Source organism: Schistocerca nitens, chromosome 4 (assembly GCF_023898315.1).
Source record: "Schistocerca nitens isolate TAMUIC-IGC-003100 chromosome 4, iqSchNite1.1, whole genome shotgun sequence".
NCBI lineage: Eukaryota > Metazoa > Arthropoda > Insecta > Orthoptera > Acrididae > Schistocerca > Schistocerca nitens.
In genome coordinates, this window is record NC_064617.1 from 529,088,975 (window position 1) to 529,114,896 (window position 25,922).

Genomic DNA, 25,922 nt, shown 5'->3' on the forward strand with positions numbered 1-25,922 from the left:
GAAACAAGATGATCTGGCTCAGGGCGCTATAAATACAAAACACTAATATTATGGAAAGACAGTTTAGGGGCGAAACAACTAAAAGAAACGGAGAAAAATAAGCTTGAGCCTCATAAAACTGCAAAGATATGTGCCGTATTAAACAACGAGGCACTGGTACAATGCAGATTGATTGAACAGATTATGAGACACAGTAAAACACACTGGGAAAAATAATGGTAATATGCACTCTACCAAGTAAATCATCATATATGTAGGTTTAGTTTAGTTATGTTCCGTAGACCATTTTCACGATCATTTTATCGATATGATGTGGAACAAGTCAGATTAATATTACTGAAATGTTGAGTTCTACACATGCAACTACATTTAGAGGTATTTTTTTATCCAGTTCTGGAACAGAAACTCATCCATGGAATAGAAGGAGCTGTCCAAAAGAAATGATTTTACGGTAGATTTAAAACTTTACCTGCTACCTGCCAGACACTTTATGTTGTTGGACAAATGATCAAAGATTTCTGTTGCTGAATAATGTACTCCCTTTTTGAGCAACTGACAGTTTAAATAACGGATAGGAAAGGTAATTTTTCGCCCTAGTGTTGTACGTATGAACATTACTGTTCTTCGCGAATTGAGATGGATTATTTATAATGAATTTCATTGGCGAATATATGTACTCTGATAATGCAGTTAAAAAACTCCTTGAGTAGGTGCCTACATGATGTCCTTGGGTGAACACCATTAATTATTCTCACTGTTCTCTTTTGTGCATTCAATAATTTATGTCTAAGTGGTGAGTTACCCCAGAAAACTATTCCATAGGACATTATTGAGTACGTTAGGAGGCTGATCTGTTTATTACCAAGACTAGCGATGATACGAAGAGCGAAAGAAGCTGAAGTAAATTGCTTGAGGAGCTCAGTAATGTGCTTCTTCGAGTTCAAGTTGTCATCAATGTGTACACCCAAAAATTTGGAGAAATCTACCCTCTTAACTGAGCCCTGTTCATATGCTACATCAATTGTCGATATGACTCTATACGGTGTACAGAACTGGATATAGTGAGGTTTTTTTTTTCAAAATTAAGGGAGAGCCCATTTTCTGAGAACCACTTAATAATTCTTTGAAAGACATCCTTAACAATATCTTCAGTTGCTTTTTCTGGAATGGAATTTATTATAACACTCGTGTCCTCTGCAAGAAGTACTAGTTCTGCTTGCTGAACGGTAAGTTGGGTTGGGTTGTTTTGGGGAAGGAGACCAGACAGCGAGGTCATCGATCTTATCGGATTGGAGAAGGACGGGGAAGGTAGTCGGCCGTGCCCTTTGAAAGGAACCATCCCGGCATTTGCCTGGAGCGATTCAGGGAAATCACGGAAAACCTAAATCAGGATGGCCGGACGCGGGATTGAACCGTCGTCCTCCCGAGTGCGAGTCCAGTGTTTAACCACTGTGCCACCTCGCTCGGTGAACGTTAAGTGACAGGTCATTTACATGAATAAGGAACAGCAGAGGACTCAAAATTGAACCCTGTGGGACTCCCTTTGTGATAACTCCCCATTCACTAGAATTTACCGCCCTCCCTACATTAGTACTACTTTTTGCTTTCTGTTCGTTAAGTATGACTCAAACCAGCTGTGTGTATAGACATCAATTCCATAAAACCTTAGTTTTTCTAAGAGTGTGACATGATCCAAATAGTCAAATGTCTTGGAAAGATCACAAAAAATACCAACCGGTGATAATTTTTTATTTAGGGCTTGTAATATTTGATGGGTAAATGTATAGATAGCATTCTCAGTCGAGTAACCCTTCTGGAATCCGAAATGTGACATTCTGAGTAAATTATTTTCACTTAAATGTGAGACTACTCTTGAATACATAACTTTTTCTAATATTTTAGAAAATGAAGTCAGCAATGAGATTCGTCTATAATTATTTAAGTCACTCTCGACCCTTTTCTTATGAAGAGGTTGACAATTGCGTATTTCAATCTGTCTGGAAAAATTCCCTTTGCCAGCGAGGCATTACATGTATCACTAAGTACTCCACTTATTATATTAGAACAACACTTCAGAATTCTGTTAGAGACTCCATCAACTCCACATGAGCTCTTGTTTTACAGTATATTTATAATTCCTTTAATTTCAGTGGGGGATGCTGGTGTTATTTCTAAAGGCTTAAAATCTGGGAAATGACATTTTTAACATATTTTTTTGCTTCTTCAACTGAACCCTTGAACCCTATTTTTGCTGCTACATTCAGAAAGTCATCATTAAAAATACTTGGAAATTGTGAATTATGACTCACATCATCGTTTAGCTTTATTGCTATGGTATGATGGGCACTGTCATGGTGCCTCGTCTCCCATTTGACAATATTCTATATAGTTTTAATCTTACTATCCGCATTATTAATTTATGTCACCACACATAAGCTTCTCGACTTCTTAATGATTTTCCTTAAAATATTACAGTATCTTTTGTAGTAAGCAAGTAACGTCAGATCTTGACTTATTCTGGCGTATCCATATAATTCCCTCTTCCTCTTACACGATATCTTAATTCCCTTAGTAATCCATGGCTTACTTGACTTTGTAATAGCTTCTTTTGGATAACGTTTCAGGTAAGCAATTCTCAAATATTAAGACAAATTTACGGTGGAATAAGTTGAATTTGGCATCAGCATCATTTTTTGCGTGTACTTCATCCTATTCTACCTCTTCTAGACTGTTCTTGAAACTCTGTACCCTGTTCGCGTCAATAAGCCTCAATGTCTTGTATGAACCTGCCTGTAGCCTGTAAGGTGCTACATGTGTTATTTCCAATAACTGTGCATCATGATCAGGTAGCCCATTAACAACTGGGTATACATTAATTGTTTCTGCCTGAGCACTATCTACGAAAATATCGATAAGTGACCTACTATCCTGCTGCACACGAGTTGGAAAATTTACAACAGATACTAGATTGAAACAACCAGACAAAGATTCTAGCTCATTTTTCCTATCCGTATCTTTTAAGAAATCTATATTAAAATCACCACAAACCACTAACTGCTTCTTTTTGTCTGATACGTAGCTCAATAATGCCTCTAAATTTTTCATGAATAGCTGAAAGTTACTTGAGGGGATCTGTAGATTGTTACAACTACTACAAAAGTATATTGCAGTCACAACTCACAAGCACATGCTTCAAGGATCTGATCTGCACAAAAACTATTTGTTTCAATGTTTTTGACTTTGTGTCTAGTTTTTATATAAGTGGCAACTCCTCCTTTTTCCATATTGACTCTACATAAACAAGATGCTAGTCTGTAATCCCTTAAATTTAACTTCTCCATCTCTGCGGTTACATGGTGTTCAGAGGGACACAAAACATCCATGTCTTCAGAATTTACCCCATTTTCTAGGCATACAAGAAGCTCATCTATCTTATTTTTCAATCCTCTAATGTTCTGATGAAACACACAAATTTTATTTCTTTGGATACTGCTACAGACATTATGGCACTGTTCTGTTTTAATCTATTTCAATACTCTCTGTCTGTAATCTGACTCCAGTAATCACAGGTATTTTGTCTTGTGTGCATGTGGTCCCCCTTACATTTTCTGCAAGAAGATCAACTAATCTATCCTTCTCCATCCTATTCAGGTGCAGGCCATGGCTAGTGTAACCCTATCTCCCAATTGCATCAACAGGCACAGCACAGATGTGAGATTTAGTATCTGCCAACAGTAGCACCCCCCCCTCCTCCTCCCACCCGATCACTCTGTTAACACGATTGACAACCGTATTAACCCAGGGATAGTCATGGTGCTGCAGAACATCGACAAACACCACACAAGTGTGAGCTGTTGTTGCTCATATTACATCAAGGTCACACCTAAAGTATTGCTAGCCAGGCTGTTTCCTGCTCCTCCTACTGTAAGAACATGGTCCTCACCATCAAAATTTTTGCACAAATCCCCTAGATTTTCTGTAATCTGGCTAAGCTCATCACTAGGTTTCACAATGCTCGTGACCTGGTACTCGACTCCTAGCCTATCCTGTAGCAACTGGCCTACACCTCTACCATGACTGCTACCTAACAGCAGGACTCTCTTTCTTTCTGCTTGACTTTACTCCCGACCTAGCATTACAATTTTTACTAAGAGTCCACTGCACCCTACTTTGCTCAAAAACTTTTGAAGCTCTTCTTCTTCAGGTAACAAATCAAACTGATTGCTCACTGGAATCTGAAGAGAGATTTCTGGGGTTTTCTCCTTCTGACTACGATATGTTCCCAGTTCCCATTGTCTCTTTCCCCCTTCAACCTGTCTAATTCGAAGTACACCATTTCTAGTTCAGCCTGAAGGGCACAGATCTTTTTTCCCTGTTCCACGATTTTCTTGTCATGGCTACATAATCTACAACTCCATTGGCGAGCCTCATATGGCGCTATAACATGTTCCCCGCTATAATCACCCCAGTGAAACACCAACCCACAATCCTGACATTTCACTCCCGAGCTCACTAATCTACGACAACATCCACATTTGTCACTCATGACGGCAGATTAAACAATACAAATTATACTAAAAACAATATAGATTACACTACAAACAATTCAACTACACCAATTAATAATTAGTAGAAAGTAACTTAGCTTACGGTGAGATGAGCAGAGAATTTCTGGACGTCAGGCGAATGTAGCAGCAGGCGAATGTAAACAGCGAGAAGTTATTTGCTGGAGTAGGTTATAGTGGCGGAAATCACGAAACGAGTAAGAAACTGAAGAGGCTCGATATTTTCTAACGATAAATTTGAACAGGCGCTGTCACTGAATATATGAAAAATTAACTGTACGGAAGTGTAGAAACACAGAAAACACGAACCGAATGCAAACTATACAGGCACGATACTTTTCACAATAAAGCTACACAGACACTATCCGGAAATGATTCTATAATCACATAACTTAATGCAGTCGACAACGAAAACAAACTCACGCCAATGGCTTACACTTCAGAACGCTTATCTTTTTAGGAAAACTACGCGAGTAAAAGCATAACCTTCAATATACAGATCACAATAGATGCTAATTTACTTATTCAAGCTACAACATTACCTTAATAAATTGTTTTTCTTCGAGTAAACACCTATATTTACGACCGCACTGAGTAAACACACACGCCAACCCGGCTTGCACTTTAGAACAGCTATCTTTTCACGAAAACTATGCAAGTAAAAGCGAAACCTTCAATATATAGATCACAATAGATATTAATTTACTTATTTAAGCTACAATATTGCCTTAATAAATTGTTTTTCCAAGAGTAAACACCTATATATACGAGTGCAATGAGTAAACACACACGCCTACTCCAAAGAGCACACTTCATTAGCTCAACTGACGTAAAATAAAATATATAAAATCCATCACAAAAATCTAAAATGTAAGTATAGCAATATAAACTGCGAAACAGCGAAATGTCAAAGTAACATCACCGGGCTGAGCGCCTGCATTACATACACCAATTTTAATGTGAAATGATGATTTAAGGGGAAACAAATAAAAGAGTGGGGGAGTAGAGAAACAGCGAAATGACAAAATGACATTACCGGGATAAGCGCCCTGCATTATGTAAACAAATTTTAATATGGATAGACGATTAAAGGCGAAATAAATAAAAGAATGAGAGATTAGAGAACCTGTGGTATAGGGTTTACGGAACATATAGTTATTCAACGGTAGAAAGATCGGGAGAATGAAGACAGGCAAAAGTTAGTAGAGTTTCGTGGTGCTGTAAAAAGAGCGATACACGAAGCATACAACCACTACCACCGTCATACCTTAGCAAAAGATCTTGCTGAAAACTCAAGGAAATTCTGGTCTTACGTAAAATCGGTAAGCAGGTCGAAGGCTTCCATCCAGTCACTCACTGAACAGTCTGGCCTGGCAACGGAAGACAGCAAAACGAAAGCTGAAATTTTAAATTTAGCATTTGAGAAATCTTTCAGGCAGGAGGATCGTGCAAACATACCACCGTTTGAGTCTCGTACAGATTCCCGTATGGAGGACATAGTGATAGACATCCCTGGGGTTGTGAAGCAGCTGAATGGGTTGAAAATAAATAAATCGCTAGGCCCTGATGGGATTCCAATTCGGTTTTACAGAGAGTACTCTACTGCATTGGTTCCTTACTTAGCTTGCATTTATCGCGAATCTCTTGCCTAACGTAAAGTCCCGAGCGACTGGAAAAAAGCGCAGGTGACGCCTGTATATAAGAAGGGCAGAAGGACGGATCCTCAAAATTACAGTCCAATATCCTTAACGTCGGTTTGTTGCAGGATTCTCGAACATATTCTCAGTTCGAATACAATGAATTTCCTTGAGACAGAGAAGTTGGTGTCCATGCATCAGCACGGCTTTAGAAAGCATCGCTTCTGCGAAAGGCAACTCGCCCTTTTTTCACATGATATCTTGCGAACCATGGATGAAGGGTATCAGACGGATGCCATATTCCTTGACTTGCGGAAAGCGTTTGACTCGGTGCCCCACTGCAGACTCCTAACTAAGGTACGAGCATATGAGATTGGTTCCCAAATATGTGAGTGGCTCGAAGACTTCTTAAGTAATAGAACCCAATACGTTGTCCTCGATGGTGAGTGTTCATCGGAGGTGAGGGTAACATCTGGAGTGCCCCAGGGAAGTGTGGTAGGTCCGCTGTTGTTTTCTATCTACATAAATGATCTTTTGGATAGGGTGGATAGCAATGTGCGTCTGTTTGCTGATGATGCTGTGGTGTACGGGAAGGTGTCGTCGAGTGACAGTAGGAGGATACAAGATGACTTGGACAGGATTTGTGATTGGTTTAAAAGAATGGCAACTAACTCTAAATATAAACAAATGCAAATTAATGCAGATGAATAGGAAAAAGAATCCCGTAATGTTTGAAGACTCCAATAGTAGTGTAGCGCTTGACACAGTCACGTCGATTAAATATTTGGGCGTAACATTGCAGAGCGATATGAAGCGGGATAAGCATGTAATGGCAGTTGTGGGGAAGGCGGATAGTCGTATTCGGTTCATTGGTAGAATTTTGGAAAAATTTGGTTCATCTGTAAAGGAGACCGCTTATAAAACACTAATACGTCCTATTTTTGAGTACTGCTCGAGCGTTTGGTATCCCTATCAGGTCGGATTGAGGGAGGACATAGAAGCAATTCAGGGGCGGGCTGCTAGATTTGTTACTGGTAGGTTTGATCATCACGCGAGTGTTACGGAAATGCTTCAGGAACTCGGATGGGTCTCTAGAGGAAAGGAGGCGTTCTTTTCGTGAATTGCTACTGAGGAAATTCAGAGAACCAGGTTTCGAAGCTGACTGCAGTACAATTTTACTGCCGCCAACTTACATTTCGCGGAAAGACCACAAAGAGAAGATAAGAGAGATTAGGGCTCGTACAGAGGCATAAAGGCAGTCCTTTTTGCCTCGTTCTGTTTGGGAGTGGAACAGGGAGAGTACCCACCACCACGCACCGTATGGTGGATTGCGGAGTATGTATGTAGATGTAGTTGTAGAACCATTGGTTTCAACGTGTTTTGCTCATTCTGTGAAAATAATGGATTCTGGTTCAAACTGCGTAAAATTTCAATTTCTTGCAATGAATCAAAGACGCGACCTTTTGGCTGGAAATGGAGGATAGTTAAGTTATAATTTATGACGAGGATACAGCACTTGTGTGCTTTTAGGTGATGAGTTCACGCAGATCTCGAATTACTTGAGTCCTCGTGTTCTCTGAACCGAATCGTGAAAGTATGCCCCGTTTGTCCAACACAAAGGCATTGACAATCATGACAATTAATCTGATAGGCACCCGACGGTGCGCGCGGTTTGAGGTTACGGGTTTTGTGCCGTCCAAACTGTAGCCCCATTTGGTACGGTACGTAAAACGCAGGCATTATTACCGGTCTTTTATAGCCAACTGCCAGCATTATAAAAAATAATTCCTCCGCATGGTGTTTCTTCCCCCCTCCTCTGTGTATGTTACAGTTTTATACCACGGAGGATATGATTTTATTATCCCGAAACCGGTCGTGGATTGAATAAATCATTAGTGCAACTGAAGCGGATCTCTCTAAATTAATTAACCAAGCCTCTCAGTTGCAGATGTCCTACAAATCAGATCTTATGCAAATGTAATAAGAGTTTCTGATTCTGCATGCCGTGGTCTGTTTTCATATAAAATTCAGTGCATCTGAACGGAACTCCCATCATGCTGTTCGTAACTTTGAATCGCAAAGTTACCTGTGTCCGTCAGTCCCTATAAGTGATAGCGTGGATTTTCCTCCTCGCGTTGTTTGTCCTGCATTTTTGATCTCCTCCCGCTCAACACTTTCTGCCACAACCCACAAGGTGACAATGCCTACTCGTCATCACCGATTTCGGCCAAATTTATGGTATATGCGAGGCTTGAGCAGAAATGGAAGTGACAAAAGTGCGAGCTCCAGAAGGACAAAAGTTTAGAAAAATTGAGTTTTTAGCGCGGTTCGGACGCGACGTGACCATTGTTGTTAACGTAGTTTCCAGGCGATGGTTGGCGCGGTGGAAAGAGTGCCGAAATACAGACCAGTTGTCGAGGAAGCTGCAGTCGTATCCCCAATTGGATCTTTTTTTTATTTTTATGTTACTTGCGCTGGAAATGAACCGAACGATACTGAATATATTGCGTTTATTAATTTTTTCATAATTGTAACGTAAAGTGAAATTATTTTTACAAATACATTTCCAGGAATGGATTGTAAGGCGTGTACGAGAACTTCGTTTGCAGCTGCTGGTTTCCACGTGCTAGGGTAATATTCACCGTAGACTTAGGGGGAAACAGTAACTTTCTCGGTATCTTGCACACATTATAAACGCCGCATTTATACAATTAGATGTTTGTTTTAAAGGTTCTATACAAAACCAAACTTTGTTTACATTCTTAAAACGTTCTTCATCATCGCACAGACTGACAGAAAACACCAAGCAATGCTTAACTTTGCCATATATTGGCGACATGAGATGTACTTTGGTGTAGTCTTCTCGGGATGTGACTTGTATATCTCTCTTGACAGAACCAGAGTGTTAATAACATTTGGGACTGATGACCTTAGCAGTTAAGTCCCGTAGTGCTCAGAGCCAATAACATTTGTTTCGTTTAAAAACCTGTAAGAGTTTTCACATAAAAAATTCGGAGACATTACTATTCAGCACACCTGCGTGCGATGGCCATCTGCATGTGATACTTTCTTGGAATTATTACTTTCTGTGTGAGGTGAGCCAGTCCTGACAAAACTCTACCATCTGGTGAGCAAGATGTACGAGACAGACGAAATACCCTCAGACTTCAAGAAGAATATAATAATTCCAATCCCAAAGGAAGTAGGTGTTGACAGATGTGAAAATTAGCAAACTATCAGTTTAATAAGTCACAGCTGCAAAATACCAACGCGAATTCTTTACAGACGAATGGAAAAACTGGTAGAAGTGGACCTCGGGTAAGATCAGTTTGGATTCTGTAGAAATACTGGAACACTTGAGACAATACTGACCTTACGACTCACGTTAGAAGAAAGATTAAGGAAAGGCAAACCTACGTTTCTAGAATTTGTAGACTTAGAGAAAGCTTTTGACAATGTTGACTGGAATACTCTCTTTCAAATTCTAAAGGTGGCAGGGGTAAAATACAGGGAGCGAAAGGCTGTTTACAATTTGTACAGAAAACAGATGGCAGTTATAAGAGTCGAGGGGCATGAAAGGGAAGCAGTGGTTAGGAAGGGCGTGAGACAGGGTTGTAGCCTCTCCCCGATGTTATTCAATCTGTATATTGAGCAAGCAGTAAAGGAAACAAAAGAAAAATTTGGAGTAGGTATTAAAATCCAGGGAGAAGAAATAAATACTTTGAGGTTCGCCGATGACATTGTAATTCTGTCAGAGACAGCAAAGGACTTGGAAGAGCAGTTGAACGGAATGGACAGTGTCTTGAAAGGAGGATATAAGATGAACATCAACAAAAGCAAAACAAGGATAATGGAATGTAGTCGAATTAAGTCGGGTGATGCTGAGGGAATTAGATTAGGAAATGAGACACTTAAAGTAGTAAAGGAGTTTTGCTATTTGGGGAGCAAAATAACTGATAATGGTCGAAGTAGAGAGGATATAAAATATAGACTGGCAATGGCAAGGAAATTGTTTCTGAAGAAGAGAAATTTGTTAACATCGAGTATAGATTGTGTAAGTAGGCTGTTTAGGTTTTTTTATTGGTAACGCCACCTCTGTATGAAAATCACTGGCTGTGCTGTGTGCAGTCTGTGGCTGCTTTGCATTGTTGTAATACTCGCCATTGTAGTGTTAGGCAGCTGGCTGTGAACAGCGCGTAGCGTTGCGCAGTTGGAGGTGAGCCGCCAGCAGTGGTGGATGTGGGGAGAGAGATGGCGGAGTTTGGAAATTTGTAAGATATACAATGATCTGTTATGTATATTATGAGTTTTCAACATTATTGAGGTAAATACATTGGTTGTTCTCTATCAAAATCTTTCATTTGCTAACTATGTCTATCAGTAGTTAGTGCCTTCAGTACTTTGAATCTTTTATTTAGTTGGCATTAGTGGCGCTCTCTTTATTGCAGTAGCTCGAGTAACCAAGATTTTCGTGAGGTAAGTGATTTGTGAAACGTATAGGTTAATGTTAGTCAGGGCCATTCTTTTGTATGGATTTTTGAAAGTCAGATTGCGTTGCGCTAACAAAATATTGTGTGTCAGTTTAAGGACAGTCTTGTATAATTCTTCAAAAAGGGGATGTTTCATATGTCGACCCTTAGCCGAGGATACCTCACTGGAATCTTCTGATTTTTTCTTGTAGTTTGTGTAATTAGTGTAGCTATTGTTTATTGCTAGCGCATAATTGTAGAGAGAATCTCCTTTGTAGTTGCAGTCTTTCATTGTTGTTGTGGCATGCATGTTAATTTGCACCAAGTATTTCGCAGCTGCGCTTGCAATTAACTAGATATTATTTTCAGTGCTATGTTAATGTGTTCTCTTATTTTTGCTCTTCAAATTGTGCTTTTCTGTGTTATCGTGTGAAATATTGTGACAATAATGGCGTGTGAAAAACGTAACACTAGGCTCCAAAGTAAACTGAGAAATAATAGTGACGACGAGCGTAGCTTATCAGCGCCGCCGAGTAATGAATTTACTAATGTTCAAAGTAGTAATTTGGTAACTGTGCATAGGGAAATGGAGCGGGCATCAAATTATGGTGTAGACAGTGAAACAGGTAGTGAACAGGGAAGCATTATCGATCGATCGGTCGGCAACAGCTCGCCTCAGGAATCGGGAATGACAGAACACAATATTTCAAATACTGTAGACTCAGGTTTTGGGTTCTCACCGTTTTCTCAAATGAGTCAAGACACATTTTCCGCTTGTCAAAATGTGAATGTTGCCGGTGCAAATTCACTGCCGAAAAGCACTGAGGAACATGTTTCAGATACCATTGCATTGTTATTACAATTAATGCAACAAATGGGACAAAAGCTTGAAAAGTAAGACACAATGGAACAAAATCAGAGACAAACACAGCAACAGTTATACACAATGGAACAAAATCAGAGACAAACACAGCAAAAGCTTCAAAAGTTAGACACAGTGGAACAAAATCTTAAAAAGTTAGACACAATGGAACAAAATCTTCAAAAGTTAGACACAATGGAACAACACCAGAGACAAACACAGCAACAGTTAGACGCAATGGAACAAAATCTTCACACCACGCTTGAGCAAACACGTCAAGATTTAACTACTGAGTTACATAACATTGAATCTAAATGTCAAAAAGTCTGTAATGACGTAAAAACACAAATTTGTGAGCATTTTCAACCTATTTTTTCGCGGCATGAAAATGCATTACAGAATCACGAAGCAGCCATAAAAGAACTGCAAACTATTGTTCATGAAAATCATGAGACCTTGCAAGCTAAATTTGACTCAGTTGCATCTATCGATTCGGTTACGCAACTTGCAAAAACTCAGGAAAACTTAAAGGACACAGTCGATACTCTGAAACTTGGTTCAGAAAAACACACTGAGGAAATAAGTACACTATCGGAGAAAGTAGCCGAACTTTCGGATCAGTTCACTAATTTATCTACGAAGGTAGATGATAATCTGAATGACACAAAACCGGTAGTCTTTAATGTCACAGAAGAGTGCGAACAAATTAGAAAATTCAAACAAAATCAAAATCAAATCAATACACAGTACAAAAGAGAAATCCGGGAAGTACAAGATCAGTTGACGCAGGTAATACAAGAATTACATATTTCAGAGGACACTCGCGCTCCAGTACGGGAAGAGGGACATAGAAATACGGAACAACCACAAAATAATAACACAGGACATTTCGGTAATTATGAAAGAAATTGGCAAGGCGCATTGGATTTTGAGATGGAACCGCCGACACGACGTAACAATGACCGATATGCTACTCGCCGACACGATGATTTTGACTATAAGCTGTTCATTACTACACGTAAATTCAAAACGTTTAAGAATTCTGCCAACGACATTCATCCACAAGCGTGGCTCCATCAATTCACTCATTGTTTTCCTCCCAATTGGTCATTGGAGCACAGGTTAGAATTTATGTGTGGCCACTTGGAGAATGAACCAGCTGTAAGAATGCGATCGGTCATTCACGATTGTCACAGTGAAGGAGAATTTTATCATGCCTTCCTCTCAGCGTATTGGTCTCAAGCTACACAAGACCGAGTAAAACATAGCATCATAATGATGAAACGTTTCGAACAATCTGAATTTTCCAGTCTTATGAAATATTTTGAAGACATGTTGCATAAGAATCAGTATCTTTCAAACCCATACAGCCCCTCAGAACTCATCCGCATTTGCTTAATCAAATTACCTGAACATTTACGGCATATTATTTTAGCAGGACGTTGCAAAGACGACACTGAAGCTTTTCAGGGACTGTTACAAGAACTGGAAATTGACACTGACAATCGCGGAACGCAGGAGCACAAAAATTACAGATCACATCCGTCGCAATTCCGCGATGAAAGAAATAATAACTGGACGCGACAAGGCTATTCTCACAACACAAATCGTGACCGAAACAGACACCACCCGTATGCCAACCGTTGGCAGAATAGTAGTTACAGAGAAAGATCGCATTTCCGTAGTAACGAATATGACAGAGATTACCATAGAAACAGACAGTATGGGAACCAAAACAATTATTATCAAGGGAGACAGAATAACTTCAGATGCAACGGTCCAGAGCGCAGTTACGATTCAGGGAGAAATTCTCCACCACGTGACCGATAAGAAAGAAACTATGGAATCTACCGACATGACGACAGACGATATGATCGTAACGACAGACCTGAATTGCATCAGAACTGGCGAGCTTCAAACAGGGCAGGGCCTTCTCGTAAAGGTGAATTTGTAGAAGTTAGGTCTCCTAATCCCAATAACGACGCGCGCCAACAAAGGAACAGACAATGATTCGCACCGCGTGCGCCGGCTGGCTCAGGGAAAAATTACATAGACGCTAACCTTGAGAAAAATTCCAGTATTCTTTACCGACGTATCAAACATGATAATTGCGTCGAAGTTGAAACACTGCTTACTAGGAAGAGTAAAGGTTTACACCACATTTCACATGTAAAACCGTTTATTGAAAGATAATCTGCCTCTTAACTTTGTCTTTGCCATAAAACTTTTCACTTCACATTTCTAGTATGCTTTGTCAGACTTAAGAAACTATTAACATGCAACAATGTTTGAAGTTATATATCCCATCAAGAACCAAGAGAACATATTTAAACAGAAATTACGAATGCATTGTTATTGTGAACAGACGACACAGTGTTATTGTGTGTGTGCATTCTTGCTTGTTAGTTGCACGATGACGTAACGACTATAAGGCTTACATACTTAGGACATATATTGGCACTGCTAATGAAATTTTAATGCAACATTTTGGTTTACTTGAAAATACATTCTGGATTTAAAGTACTTTCTGTGAGATACCAGACGACACAGTGGTTAGTTTATGTGACAACTACACGGTTTTATCACGACACTACTAATGAGTGACAATTTACAGTGTTGCTTTTTAAGTGTTTCTGTTTTATATCTGCACAGTTTTTCTGTATTGTTCTGGAAAGTAAAACATGTTTTAGTAGTAACTTTTGTGGTATAGCTACAATGAGACAGCCTTTTCTGTAGCACAATAATACGTTACAGTACAGTACTTTCTTCATCACAACAATAAGCGTAATAACTACGATATCTATACGCAAAGAATTTCACTTTCGTTTATGATGAGGTAAGTACATTGACTTCTGCAGAACTTAGCTTACAGAGGACGATAATTACGACACTTCCACAGAATTATCTTACAGCAAGACGCACATTTTGCGCTACAGGACACATATTTGAGTGATTAATTTTGCACTTAAATCATTTATTTTTAAATATATTTTAAGTACAATGATACAAAGGTTTTCCGTGATACATTTCATTCCATTGCTGTAATCTGTAACACCTGAGGGTATAATTACATTAATCCTCAGGGGGGTACACGCCTACTTTGTGTATCATGTGTTTGGCAAGCACAAGGAGCCCTAGCTAATGTGGTATTTGCTTATACAACTTTACACATCGGTACCATATTTCCCTAATACATAAATTACACAGCTATCTGATCATTTAACTGAGAGACAAACATTTTTTTTTACTACATCAGTGACAGATGTTTACGTAATTACACCATTGTATAACTTCACACTTACAAAATTGTATTTTGTCTGTACCTTGTGAACTGTTCATATTTTTTCAGACCCATTGTGATATTATGAGAACTTTGAATGATATATTTGGTATGGGATCACGATTTTTAAAGTACGTTTGAGGTAGATGACACTATTGAAATGAGCAGAGAATTTTTTTTTAGGTTTTGACATTATTGCAGAAAGCTACGACGTTTTTGAGATTTGACTGAGGTGTTATGATGTTATGTTTACGACGACGATGTGTATTATGCTGCTGAGGTATGTTTATGGTCAATAAGCTGATGCTATATGAGGAATTTGATTATGCTACGTATCTGTTATGATGAAATATTGAAGAAGTGTCGACGAATATTTATATGTGTAATAAGGTAAGGAGTAATGAATAGTGGTTAGGGACTCTGACTTGTGAAAAAGATGTTGGAAACCAAGAATCGTACTTTAAGAGTTATGAAATGTGTGTACATGTGTGAATGTATTACAATGCCACTGAAAATTTTTTGGACTCTGTTATATTTATAGGATTTTGTTTCTACAGATTTGCAACGCTAATTCTTGACCTGTGAAATATTTTTTTTATGAGACTGTCACTGTAGTGCAAACTGCTGTCGTAAATATTTCGGTAAGGAAGCTAAGTGACTCAGGTGGCGCCCAGGTGTGCCAGCCGCCTGGAGAAAAAGCCATTAGGTGAAAAAAAAGAGGCCATTATCCTCGCTGTTGACATTCCTTTGTAGAAAGCATCGCAAGTACGACACGCTCATTACTTGGAAAGATACTTACATCTGCAAACCTGACTATGACAAGCGTATTTCTACGAGAATTGAGAGAATTTCTACTAACTTATGAAATGCCACTTGACTATTGAATGATATTTTTATGCTTTGTACATAGTTGCTTATTTCATTTGATATCTGTTTTCCAGCTATGTTGCAGTATTGGTTTTATAAAATAAAATTAAATGCATTTGCTAATGTGAAAACTTTCTGTCAACAGATCTATAAAATAATAATTTTATGATCTTCGAAAAAGGAGCACTTGGAAAGGAAAAAACAATAAGAAGGGATTAATAACAGTAACTGCATACATAATTTTCTTTTCAACTACTTGGTAATTTTTTTTTTGGTAGAGTAAGTTATCGTGATGCATCACTGTAGTGTTAAGATGTGACATAGGTATTAGACATGGCCATTTTTAGTGTAATATTTTTTCTGCTTGAGCTATGTCATGTTTAGATATTGCATTTGCTTCTGCTGTTTGCCAGGCATAGTGCTACTAAATTTCACTTTGTATTATTCTTTTAAGCCAGTTTTACTACTGATTTATTTTTCTTGTTTGCTGCTCATTGCCTTATATTAGTTGTAATTTATGCTGCTTGCTTTGCCTTTTGTATTTTTTATCATTGCTGTTTGTGTTAATTGTTTTGTGCTGCTGCATTGCCTCGTTCCTTAGTTTAGCATCTGAGCTCAGTAGATTTAAGTTAGCTTAAGAGGGGGTAGACTATATAAGAAACTAACTATGATGAATTGGAAGAAATGCATTGAGAAGTCTTACAAAAAAAGTACAGAAAGCAGGTATAGATAGCACTTTTTGAAATAATTAAGAACGAAGGGAGATCTCCAAGAATTAAAGAAAGTTTTGGTTGCAAGATACTGCAGTAAAACAAACCCTGTCCTTTCCCTTTCGGTTATTCCGCTATGTGTTTGTGTACTCTTGTATATTTGTTTTTTCCTGTCTTTATGTGTTTAGCTAATAAGAGTTATGTTGTAGAATTTTTCTGATAATATGTTATTTTCTTTGTAAAGATGTTTATACATTATTTATTCTCTTTTGTTTTAATGCTCATGTGTGAAGTTGATGTTTCGAAAGTTATTCTGATCTTTTATGTATGTACTCATGTCATAATTCCTGTAACACTGACGTATATGTTATTTCGATTGTTTTGTAAAGCCTGTATTACAAATGTTCTCTGTGTTGTTATGTTCTTTAATGATGTATTTTGTACCTTTGTAATTGTATTCTTATGTTATAAAATTGTAATTGACACCAGGTCATCATATTATTAACTTGTAAGTTCCATTTCACTGCACACATTTCTGTTGGTCATAGTATATGGACAATATGTGATAAGTAGGGACTGTTAGTGTGTGCACGTGTGTTAATAATTCAGCAAGGGACTGGATAACAGCATTGCTGGTTCTAAGGACAATTCCAAAAACTTTGTGAGTGCACAAGTGGTGGTTTATGGACTTGATATATTGTCCGCAAGACTCTTCAATGGTGATTGTGCACCTGCACAGTCACAACAGATGGCTGCTGGCCATTTCTACAAGGACTACAGTGGGTCTACACCTTTGCTGACTCACCAGTACCATTATTTCTACAAGGACTGCAGTGGGTCTGCACCTCTGGTGGCCCACCAGTACCGTAATCTCTACCAGGACTACAGTGGGTCTGCTCTGTGATGACCTATCTACCAATACTCTTCAAAACTTCGACTGACTCTGCTATGGATTTGCTCTGTTGTGGCCCATTACCTGTCAGCATGTCAAGAGTCAGCACTGTCTTTCCGTTGGAAGGACAACACTACTTCTTCAAGACTGCATGGAAATCCACTACTTCTGTGTGCAATTTCTTTTACTAAAGAGACTTTGTGAAAAAAAACTGTAATTACTATTATGATGAATGATCAGAACTACACTCCGGGAAATGGAAAAAAGAACACATTGACACCGGTGTGTCAGACCCACCATACTTGCTCCGGACACTGCGAGAGGGCTGTACAAGCAATGATCACACGCACGGCACAGCGGACACACCAGGAACCGCGGTGTTGGCCGTCGAATGGCGCTAGCTGCGCAGCATTTGTGCATCGCCGCCGACAGTGTCAGCCAGTTTGCCGTGGCATACGGAGCTCCATCGCAGTCTTTAACACTGGTAGCATGCCGCGACAGCGTGGACGTGAACCGTATGGGCAGTTGACGGACTTTGAGCGAGGGCGTATAGTGGGCATGCGGGAGGCCGGGTGGACGTACCGCCGAATTGCTCAACACGTGGGGCGTGAGGTCTCCACAGTACATCGATGTTGTCGCCAGTGGTCGGCGGAAGGTGCACGTGCCCGTCGACCTGGGACCGGACCGCAGCGACGCACGGATGCACGCCAAGACCGTAGGATCCTACGCAGTGCCGTAGGGGACCGCACCGCCACTTCCCAGCAAATTAGGGACACTGTTGCTCCTGGGGTATCGGCGAGGACCATTCGCAACCGTCTCCATGAAGCTGGGCTACGGTCCCGCACACCGTTAGGCCGTCTTCCGCTCATGCCCCAACATCGTGCAGCCCGCCTGCAGTGGTGTCGCGACAGGCGTGAATGGAGAGACGAATGGAGACGTGTCGTCTTCAGCGATGAGAGTCGCTTCTGCCTTGGTGCCAATGATAGTCGTATGCGTGTTTGGCGCCGTGCAGGTGAGCGCCACAATCAGGACTGCATACGACCGAGGCACACAGGGCCAACACCCGGCATCATGGTGTGGGGAGCGATCTCCTACACTGGCCGTACACCACTGGTGATCGTCGAGGGGACACTGCATAGTGCACGGTACATCCAAACCGTCATCGAACCCATCGTTCTATTCCTAGACCGGCAAGGGAACTTGCTGTTCCAACAGGACAATGCACGTCCGCATGTATCCCGTGCCACCCAACGTGCTCTAGAAGGTGTAAGTCAACTACCCTGGCCAGCAAGATCTCCGGATCTGTCCCCCATTGAGCATGTTTGGGACTGGATGAAGCGTCGTCTCACGCGGTCTGCACGTCCAGCACGAACGCTGGTCCAACTGAGGCGCCAGGTGGAAATGGCATGGCAAGCCGTTCCACAGGACTACATCCAGCATCTCTACGATCGTCTCCATGGGAGAATAGCAGCCTGCATTGCTGGGAAAGGTGGATATACACTGTACTAGTGCCGACATTGTGCATGCTCTGTTGCCTGTGTCTATGTGCCTGTGGTTCTGTCAGTGTGATCATGTGATGTATCTGACCCCAGGAATGTGTCAATAAAGATTCCCCTTCCTGGGTGAATTCACGGTGTTCTTATTTCAATTTCCAGGAGTGTATCTTTATGGACTGTGAGAAAATTTTAGCTTTTGACCAACATTGTATCAATAAGTGTGTGCATTTGATTTCTTTGTTATTGTAATTACGATTATGAAAAATTTTAACAAATATGTATTGCCCAGTGCCCAAAACAATTTGTAAATTTTTTTTGTGGGGAGCATGGGGGCTATGTAAGTAGGCTGTTTAGGTTTTTTTATTGGTAACGCCACCTCTGTATGAAAATCACTGGCTGTGCTGTGTGCAGTCTGTGGCTGCTTTGCATTGTTGTAATACTCGCCATTGTAGTGTTAGGCAGCTGGCTGTGAACAGCGCGTAGTGTTGCGCAGTTGGAGGTGAGCCGCCAGCAGTGGTGGATGTGGGGAGAGAGATGGCGGAGTTTGGAAATTTGTAAGATATACAATGATCTGTTATGTATATTATGAGTTTTCAACATTATTGAGGTAAATACATTGGTTGTTCTCTATCAAAATCTTTCATTTGCTAACTATGCCTATCAGTAGTTAGTGCCTTCAGTACTTTGAATCTTTTATTTAGCTGGCAGTAGTGGCGCTCGCTTTATTGCAGTAGCTCGAGTAACCAAGATTTTCGTGAGGTAAGTGATTTGTGAAACGTATAGGTTAATGTTAGTCAGGGCCATTCTTTTGTATGGATTTTTGAAAGTCAGATTGCGTTGCGCTAACAAAATATCGTGTGTCAGTGTAAGCACAGTCTCGTATAATTGTTCAAAGGGGACGTTTCAATTGAAGTGTCAGGAAGTCGTTTCTGAAAGTATTTGTATGGAGTGTAGCCATGTATGGAAGTGAAACATGGACGGTTAATAGTTTGGACAAGAAGAGAATAGAAGCTTTAGAAATGTGGTGCAACAGAAGAATGTTGAAGATTAGGTGGGTAGATCACGTAACTAATGAGGAGGTATTGAATAGGATTGGGGAGAAGAGACGTTTGTGGCACAACTTGACAAGAAGAAGGGACCGGTTGGTAGGACATGTTCTAAGGCCTCAAGGGATCACAAATTTAGCATTGGAGGGCAGCGTGGAGGGTAAAAATCGTAGAGGGAGACCAAGAGATGAATACACTAAGCAGATTCAGATGGATGTAGGTTTCAGTAGGTACTGGGAGATGAAGGAGCTTGCACAGGATAGATTAGCATGGAGAGCTGCATCAAACCAGTCTCAGGACTGAAGACCACAACAACAACAACGTGAGGTTGTTGCTGCAGTTCTCTCTCTCTCTCTCTCTTTCTCTCTCTCTCTCTCTGTGTGCCTCTGTGTGTGTGTGTGTGTGTCCTTCTTATATTGTTGTTCAAGTGTCACTACTGTGCCACATTTATCCACACTCATCTCATAAAATTGTAGCACGGCGCCAATGACGTTGGAGCTATACATCCGTGGCTAGACATTATCACTGCCATCACTATACTCCACACCACTTTGTCGAGTTACACGTGTCGTCCTCGGTTAGAAATAATTTCCTGTGTGTCGAGCCGCCGGCACGTCCTGCCGCGGCGCGTGCTGTGAAATACTGCGGGGGCGTGCGCAGCGGCTGGGCGGCCAGGCCGGGCCCGCCCCGCGGCCACGTAAATCGCTCAGCCGCACGTGCTGCGCGCCGCCCGGCCGCCACTGCCTGCCGCCGTGCATGTCGCCAGTCTCACACAGATCTCGCACTTCCTCACCCGCAGCGCCGGTTAAACCGAATGTTACGCAATCCCTCTCTCGCCTGAGTCACTCCCACCACTACCGGCTGCTTGTCTCGAGTGTTTTTACTGATCCTCACACTTTATATAACTGCACTGTTGGCAACACTGGCAGTAAAGTGACATCTAGGCAGTTTAACTCGTGGAAACTACGAAGCCTTGCTGAAAAGTTATGGTTCCGAATTTTTTATGTGGAAGATCTTAAAGGTTTTCAAATGGACCAAACGTTGTAATATTCTACATCTTTATTCTTCATATCTTCATATTTACAGACCTCTGCCGCTAGAAGGCCCTGCAGTCTGGGGGGGTCACATAGCAGTGTGTAAAGTAACTTTGTCGGTACGTGAGAAACAGCATGCTGCAATCGAGTTTCGAATTCGAAGAGTTCGTCCACACTTGGAGCACCCTCTCTTTCAGCTTGAGACTGCCAGTCCACACACGAACGCTGAGACATCTGCAACAGTCCGACGCCTTGTGTTCACTGTCGCCAATCATTCTTCCTACAGTCTAGATTTCACCCCATCCCAATTTCATCTGTTTCCGAAAGTCAAAGAACACTTTTGACGATTTCAGGCGATAGTGATGAAGTGGAGCAAGCAGATGTGAGGTTGTGATTCCATCTTCAAAGTGAAACATTCTACAGTGACAGTAGCAACAAACTGATCTCTCGTTGGAAGAAATGTGTTCATCGCCAGGGTGACTATCTTCAGAAATAAATATGTAGACATGAACATTGGAGATGTAGAACGACACTTCGACTTGCAGCCAGCCTTCACAAAGCCTTCTCCACGAAAGAAAGGAAGATACACACCCATTCACACAAGCAGGCTCACTTTATGTACATATGATAGCTATCTTCAGCCACTTTAGCCAGACCGCAACTGTTGCGTTGAATGAAAGCAAAAATCGTGAATGCGTCAGGGATGATGGAGAGATAGCAGAGAAAGGGTGGGGGGAGGGGGAGGTGAGAAGAGAGCTGTATGGTGGAGCAGTCAGGACAAGGCTCCAAGTTGGGGTGGATGGGAGGCCTCGGAAAGGAGTGGAGCAGTGAGAGGAAAAGACTGGTTGGTGCATTTGCAGAGGGCGAGCACAATGAGGGCTAGCGGACGTGAATTGGGAGGTGATTATTAGACATACGACAGAAAATGTTGGTTAGGGGTGTGTAGGGAGAGTAGGTTATTGTAAATTGAGGCACTAATGATTTAATGAGCAGAGAATATGCTGTAACCAATCATGTCATATACCAGCTCTGCTGCAGTCATTGAACAACTTTCTGTATTGATATGACTATCAAACAGCTGCCGCCGGCCGGAGTGGCCGAGCGATTCTAGGCGCTACAGTCTGGAACCGCGGGACCGCTACAGTCGCAGGTTCGAATCCTGCCTCGGGCATGGACGTGTGTGATATCCTTAGGTTGCTTAGGTTTAAGTAGTTCTAAGTTCTAGGGGACTGATGACCACACCAGTTAGTCCCATAGTGCTCAGAGCCATTTGAACCATTCTGAACCACCCAGCTGCCTACCAGGATGAACAGCCACCGCCAAACTGTGGCCAAGTACGAAGTAAACCACCCTGTGGCACAAAATAACAGGTTTGATTTTAATGGCTGCTTCATCACCCAAGCCATCTGGATCCTCCATTACCAGCTTCTCTGAACTGTGCAGATGGGAGTTATTCTTACAACACAGTCTCCAATCACAAAATCATCCCGGCCTCATACTACGATAACCGATGTCCCCACGCCCTCCACCCAACAGTTTCTGCCCCCTGTCCTATAACAATCACCCTCATTGTCCTCGATCTCTACCAACGCACCCACCAGTCTTTTCTCTTCTCTGCTACTCTCCTTTTCTGTCCGCCACCTCCCACCTGCCCCCACAGCCTCCCAACACTGTCCTTACCTTGTCCTACCGTCTACTACAGTAGAATCCCTGCACAATTCACCAGAGAGCGCTTCTTCTCTCTCCCCTGCCCTCCTGTAGCTTCTACATCTGCATTTACATCCATACTCCGCAAGCCACCTGAGGGTGTGTGGCGGAGGGTACCTTGAGTACCTCTACCGGTTCTCCCTTCTATTCCAGTCTCGTATTGTTCGTGGAAAGAAGGATTGTCGGTATGCTTCTGTGTGGGCTCTAATCTCTCTGATTTTATCCTCATGGTCTCTTCGCGAGATATACGTAGGAGGGAGCAATATATTGCTTGACTCCTCAGTGAAGGTATGTTCTCGAAACTACAACAAAAGCCCGTACCGAGCTACTGAGCGTCTCTGTTTCAGAGTTTTCCACTGGAGTTTATCTATCATCTCCGTAACGCTTTCGCGATAACTAAATGATCCTGTAACGAAGCGTGCTGCTCTCCGTTGGATCTTCTCTCTCTCTTCTATCAACCCTATCTGGTATGGTTACCACACCGGTGAGCAGTATTCAAGCAGTGGGCGAACAAGTGTACTGTAACCTACTTCCTTTGTTTCCGGACTGCATTTTCTTAGGATTCTTCCAATGAATCTGTCTGGCATCTGCTTTACCGTCGATTAATTTTATATGGTCATTCCATTTTAAATCACTCCTAATGCCTACTTCCAGATATTTTATAGAATTAACTGCTTCCAGTTGCTGACCTGCTATATTGTAGCTAAATGATAAAGGATCTTTCTTTCTATGTATTCGCAGCACATTACAGTTGTCAACATTGAGATTCAGTTGGCATTCCTTGCACCATGCGTCAATTCGTTGCAGATCCTCTTGAATCTCAGTACAATTTTCCATTGTTACAACCTCTCAATGTACTACACCATCATCCGCAAAAAGCCTCAGTGAACTTCCGATGTTATCCACAACGTCGTTTATATATATTGTGAATAGCAACTGTCCTACGATACTCCCATGCGGCACACCTGTAATCACTCTTACTTCGGAAGACTTCTCTCCATTACGAATGACATGCAGCCTTCTGTTATCTAGGAACTCTTCAATCCAATCACACAATTGGTCTGATAGTCCACATGTTCTTACTTTGTGCATTAAACGACTGTGGGGAACTGTATCAAACGGCTTGCGGAAGTCAAGAAACACGGCATCTACCTGGGAACACGTGTCTATGGCCCTCTGAGTCTCGTGGACGAATAGCGCTAGCTGGGTTTCACACGATCTTTCTTTTTCGATACCCATGCTGATTCCTACAGATTAGATTTCTAGTCTCCAGAAAAGTCATTATACTCGAACATAATACGTGTTGCAAAATTCTTCTTACTGATCTACGTTAGAAATATAGGTCTATAGTTCTACACATCTGTTCGACGTCCCTTCTTGAAAACGGGGATGACCTGCGCCCTATTCTAATCTTATGGAACGCTGCGCTCTTCTAGTGACCTACGGTACACTGCTGCAAGAAGGGGGGCAAGTTCCTTCGTGTACTCTGTGTAAAATCTAACTGGTATCCCATCAAGTCCAGCGGCCTTTCCTCTTTAGAGCGATTTTAATTGCTTTTCTATCCCTCTGTCATCTATTTCGAAATCTGCCATTTTTTTATCTGTGCGTCAATCTAGAGAAGGAACTACAGTACTGTCTTCCTTTGTGAAACAGCTTTGGAAAAAGACATTTAGTGTTTCGGCCTTTAGTCTGTCATTCTATGTTTCAGTACCATTTTAATCACAGAGTGTCGGGACATTTTGTTTTGATACACCTACCTCTTTGACATAAGACCAAAATTTCTTAGGAGTTTCTGCCAAGTCAGTACATAGATCTTTACTTTCGAATTCGTTGAACGCCTCTTGCATAGCCCTCCTCACACAACATTTCGCTTCGTGTAATTTTTGTTTGTCTGCAAGGCTTTGGCTACGTTTATGTTTGCAGTGAAGTTTCCTTTGCTTTCGTAGCAGTTTTCTAACTCGTTTGTTGTACTACGGTTGCTCTTTTCCATCTCTTACGATCTTGCTTGGTACATACTCATCTATTGGATATTGTATGATTGTTTTGAACTTTGTCCACTGATCTTCAACACTATCTGTACTTCCCCTCCTCTGTCTCATTTCTCATTTCTCAATCCAGCTAAAGTGGCTTAATACAGCGGTAATGTATGTGCGAAGTGTGTTTGCTTGTGTGAATGTGTGTGTGTTTTCCTTTCTTTTCTGAAGAAGGCTTTGGCCAAAAGCTCATTATGTAAAAGGCTTGTCGTTGTGCCTGTCAGCAACTTAATGCGTCGTGCATCGTCCTTATGGTGAGTTCAAATTTATCCTTTTCGTAATTGTTGATATTTCAACGTCTACATCATATTCCGCAATCCACCTAATGGTGTGTGACGGAGGGTACTTTTTATACCACTTACTGAGCCCTCCAACTCTGTTCCACTCGCGAATAGCGCGTGGGAAGATGGTTGCTGGTAAGCCTCTGCATTGGCTCTAATTTATCGAATTTTATCCTCATGATCATTACGTGATACGTATGTGGGGGGAAGTCGACTCGTCCCAGAAAGTGCTCTCTCGAAATTTCAGTAGCAAATCTCTACATGATGCAGAACGCCTCTCTTATAAAGTCTGCCAGCAGCGTTTTTTGAGCGCCTCTGTAACGTTCTAGTGCCGACTAAACGATCCTATGACGAAACGTGCCGCTCTTCGTTGTATTTTTTCTCTCTCTTCTATCAGTCCTATCTGGTAGGAATCACAGGTAGATGAACAATATTCAATAATCGTGTGAACAAGCAACTTATAAGCCACTTCCTTCGTTGATGAGTTACGTTTCCTTACGATTCTTCCTATGAATCTGGGTCTGGCACTTGCTTTTTCCACTATTTGTTTTATGCGGTCATTCCACTTAAGGTCGCTCGGGATAGTTACTCCTAGATATTTTATGGCAAATACTGTTCCCAGAGGTTTGTCATCAATGGTGAAGCTATACAGTAGGGGAATATTTTCCCTATGTATGCGTAATATATTACATTTATTCACGTTCAGGGTCAACTTCCAGAATCTGCACCATTCGTCATTTCTCTGGAAGTCATTCTGCAAACTGTTACTACCTTCTGGCGTTGCTTCTTTGTTATAGACAACCGCATTATCTGCGAACAGCCTTAGAAAGCATCCGACGCTTTCTACTAGATCATTTATATATATTATAAACAGTAACGTTTCTATCACATTTCCTTTAGGTATTCCGGAAATTACTTTTACATCTGTCGATTTTGTTTCGTTAGGAGCGACTTGTTGAACTCCGTCTGCAAGGAAGTCTTCAATCCGGTCTCATATCTGCTCCGATACTCGATAAACTCGTATTTTTTTCACTAAACGGCTG